The following is a 4,569-nucleotide window of genomic DNA, read 5'->3' as shown; positions in this document are numbered from 1 at the left end:
GTACAGTTCCATGGCTGTCCAGGCAGAGAGGTTCACAGAGCTGCCTCTGCACACGAGATCAAGAGATGACCTTCAGCAGACCCCTTCAGGCTGTCCTCTGACACTACAGCCCATCCTTATTCATGGCAACCGCCCATTTGCTCTCTGCCGTCACAATTTTGTTTTTTAAATATTACTTTAGTGAGCTAGGCCGGTTAAGAGTGTTTGCTGCTCTTTCAGAGGATCTGAGTTCTGTTCTCAGCACCCATGTCAGCTGGCTCATAATCATCTGTATTAATCATAATAATACATATGAGCTCATAATCAGCTCAGGGATTTGATAGCCTCGTCAGGCTTCTATGGGAACCCACACATATGTGCACACATATAGATTTCTCTCTCTATAGATTTCTCACAAATAAATATATTCCCTATATACAGATTTCTCACAAATAAAATGAATTAGCAATGTCAGATTAGTGAAATCACACAGTATGTAATAATTTGAAGTTGATTCATTTTATTCAAAATATTGCCTTTGAACTCATTTAACTATGTAATATCAGTTAACTTTTTTTTTTGGTGAGTAGTGTTCCATTTCATGGATGCACTGTAGTTCATTCAAGTTTTTGCACAACCAAGACATGGAATTATGATTATAATTACTATAATCATTTATGTATGGCCAGCACTTGTGTGCACTCGTGCTTTTAGCTTTTTAGAGGAAATAGCCAGATGTAGTTTTACTAGGGAACCATTTAGTACTAGAGTCAACATGATGAGAAATGATATTCTTTAACTTAAGGTTTAGTTTTTAACTCTCCGCCCTTAACTTCTACTTCATCTGTCAGTTCTAAGGACTAGGTAATGTAATACATGCCAAGGGTTTGGTGCAGACTTTGTAAGAACCAGAAAAGTGTCATGATTTCCCAAATACCAAGATACTCTGGAGTAATAAATTTCATGTAAGTGTAATACCCAGCCGAGTTCTTGGGGGTTATTAACATCTGGAGCTCATCATGTGGATTAGGTAAGGTCCTGACCTAAGCTGGCTACTAGAAAGCCTTCCCTGTTCCCACTTCTGTGCTCTCTGAACAGACTAATGTCCTACATCCCTAGACAGTGGGATGGGAAGGGGTAAAGGGCACAATGTAAGGAGAAGGGCATGCAGGTTCATGAAGCCAGCTTCCATTTCTTTTCAGGCAGACCGTGACTGACAAACAGTGTGTGTCTTCTATGTCTCTTCTCATACAGAGGAGCTCTGATCAGACTTAGCCAAACAGGAATTCCTTAATTGCTTATATTTTGTATGCCAACCAGGCAATCGGGCATTCTTTGTAGGGCTTTTTTTTTTTTAGATTCAGCAACAAACCCAAACAAATCAAAATATCAACAATAAAACAGATGCTCACGCAAGACTTTGAGACATACTAGAAGGTTCCTGTTGTTTATCTGAATTTCACACTCAGGTGGGCTTCCTGCGTTCTGCCTGGCAGCCCTAATCCTTCACTTCACAGCTCCCACTCAGCTCTAGTTGCTGCAGGTCTCCTCCGTGGTGTGCCAAGTCTACTTAGAGGTGGGGAGCAGGAAAACAAAGGAGAAACTGTAATGCAGGCATGTGCCACTCAGAGCCATCCAGCCCACAACTGGAGTGGGGGCTTGGTCCCTTAGTCCTCTTGCAGTTCTTTCTAGTTAGACTATATAGAAACTCAACGTAGATAACGTGCGGTACCGCTCTCCCACCTGCCCTGTCATGAGCTTCCTCAAGAGGTTCCCGCCGCCCACGTCGGAGGACTGGCTCCGGCTGCAGCAGCCGGACACCGAGGCACCAGCACGCTCTACATCGCCGAGAGCCACCTGTCTTGGTTAGATGGTTCTGGAGTAGGATTCTCGCTGGAATACCCCACCATTAGCTTACATGCGGTTTCCAGAGACCCAAATGCTTACCCTCGAGAGCATTTGTATGTTATGGTGAGTACATGATTTGGAGAAGAATCAAAAGAATCTCTCTCTGAAGATGAGGAAGACGGTGATGAGGATGTTGAACCCATTACTGAATTTAGATTTGTGCCCAGTGATAAGTCCACATTGGAGTCGATGTTCACTGCAACGTGTGAGTGCCAGGCCCTGCATCCAGACCCGGAGGATGAAGACTCTGACGACTACGATGGAGAAGGGTACGACGTGGAAGCTCACGAGCAAGGGCAGGGGGACAGTCCTACGTTTTACACCAAGGAAGAAGGACTGTCCCATTTAACAGCAGAAGGGTAGGCCACACTGCAGCGCTTAAAAGGAATGCTTCCCCAGTCCGTGAGCAGCCCGTATAACATGGTGGGAGCGCGGTCAGACGATTCCGTAAGAGAGAATGAAGATGGCATGGAAGTGGATGCCGCCCCGGCGGTTGCTAGGCAGTTTGAGGATGCAGATGTGGACCACTGAGGATGCTGTGGCTGCACAATTCTCTCATAATGGTAGATGAGGACTTGGTGCCTCTCTCACTCCAGAGTGGGGCCGGGGAAAGGCTTCTTCCTCTCCAAAGTCCACTTTTCAAGACAGACTATACTGGGACAGCAAATGTCACCAGCAGAAGAGACTGACCTTTGTCAACAAAGGTGAATTAGCTAGGCGGGTATTTGTAGCTCTCATTCACCCCCAGACATGTGGCTAGGCGTCTCCTGGGTAGACCTCTCAGTTCCTGCCTTTGCTCTGGGCACGTCTATCAGCTGCAAGCCTGCGTAGTGAATGGACAGAGCTCACCTTGTGTACACTGGATCAGAAAGATGCTGAAGCTTAGACATCTCAGACTTCTGGGGCCTGAAAGAACTCCTGTCTCTAAGATGAGAAGTACAGGCCTCACGGGGCGGGCTCTAGCATCTCCACAGAGGCCTTGGTCCTTTACTAGGCTGACGCCAGGCCACCTCTTGGGGAACCCTCAGCTATTCCTTGCTAGCTTCTGTCCCTCCTTTCCTTCTGCAGTCGGCTCTGTCATGTTCTCCCAGTGAGGTCCTTGACTGTCCGCTCTTAGCTTTCTATAATAGAGCAAGTAGTCTGTAATGAAGTCCGCAAGGTACTCTTCATGAGTCTTGTCTTTGCAATAGGTAACAAATAAATCTAGGCTTTCTAAAAAAAAAAAAGTTATTTACATTTCCAACCCATCTGTTAATTGGGATACTCATTCATCAAGTATTTGACCACTACCAGCTATTTTCCCGCCAGGGAAACTAATAAGAGCATTGTTCCTTGTCGTGAAGAAGAAGGGAAGTGCTTTATGTCAGTTTCTAGCAGTGAATGAAGAGCCCCTCCAGTGGTACTCCTGTCTTAAGGAATGACTCAAATATTACAGCAGGGTCAAGGGATGTTGTCGTGGGGTTGGTAGTGGTGACGGTGATGGGGTGATGGTAACTCACAGTTAGCTAACATCCACTAAGCCCCTCCATTTTATCAAGAGCTCTGCTGAATGCTTCACCTTGACTGCATCTTTTAATCCTTCCCAGAGTCATGCTATCATCCCCATTTAACAGATAAGAGTGCCAAGGCAGGGAATAATATAAATAGCCAGCCACACGCCTGTCCAAGGACAAGGATCACACTCATTTTATATGGCTCTGAAGAATTTCAGATCTCCATTAGGGAAGAAGCTATGCCTGGAAGCAAGCCATCCTCTGCTCAACACAGTCTATCTCAGATCTTGGGAAAATGAAAACCAGTTGATTCCCTGGGCTCAGCATGCCTCAGAATCCGGGTCTCCTATTGAGTCCTGCAAAGAGCAGAAGGTAGAATTCAGATACTTCACATTGTCTCCCTTTTCATATTCTCATCCCCAATTTCTCTGACCTATGACCTCTAGAGCCTAACTCACGTAAAAAAGGCCCAAAGAGAGGTCTAACCAGGATAACAGGCGACAGCAGGAAAGGCTGAATCTGGGACAGCATTGGAAAAGGGTGAGAGGGAGGTACAGGAAGAGAGCATCCTGACAGCAGAATTCTATACTCCCACCCGGAAGGCAGGCAGCGACTGGAAGCAGGTTTGCAGTGCATATGGGTCGCTAACACTTTGGGGGTGGCCCCCAAAGAAGGAGGCCATGAGACATAAACACGAAGCTAAGCTGCTACCTTCCCTTTGAAATGAAATCCAGAAAAATCAAAAGTCCAGTTCAGTTTTGGAGAAAGTACACATTGTCTCCTTTTTCCACTTGTACTCTTGGTTTCAGCCCAGGAAAGCTCGAAGTTGAAACACTGATCTTGCTATGGGTGGTGAGTGTAGAAGCGGGGAGCAGAGCTAAGCATGGTGGCTAGCTTGGAGTATAAGCTTTTAAGAGCCTTTTGCCACATGACTTTGGAGGAGGTTGTTAGTTAGTTGGCACTAGCTTCTTATTGGCTAACTCTTACATATTTAAACCCATTTCTATTAATCTGTGTATCGCCATGTGGCTGTAGCTTACAGCTAAAGTTCTGTTCGGCTCCAGTGGGACTACATGGCTTCTCTCTGACTCCGCCTCCCTTCTCCCAGCATTCAGTTTAGTTTCCCCACCTAGCTCTGGTCCCCTATAGCCCTGCTATAGGCCCAAAGCAGTTCCTTTATTAACCAATG

The 4,569-nt window shown here is 46.0% G+C and overlaps 1 pseudogene; it reads left to right on the top strand.

The window, feature by feature from the left end:
• Positions 1-1,732: 1,732 nt before the first annotated feature.
• Positions 1,733-2,418, top strand: LOC125417143 (methylosome subunit pICln pseudogene; annotated as a pseudogene).
• The last annotated feature ends 2,151 nt before the right edge of the window (positions 2,419-4,569 follow it).

The sequence above is a fragment of the Myodes glareolus genome, chromosome 7 (genome assembly GCF_982192425.1).
Source record: "Myodes glareolus chromosome 7, mMyoGla1.1, whole genome shotgun sequence".
Lineage (NCBI taxonomy): Eukaryota > Metazoa > Chordata > Mammalia > Rodentia > Cricetidae > Myodes > Myodes glareolus.
The sequence above is the reverse complement of the archived record's forward strand: the minus strand, read 5'-3'. Positions and strand labels throughout refer to the sequence as shown.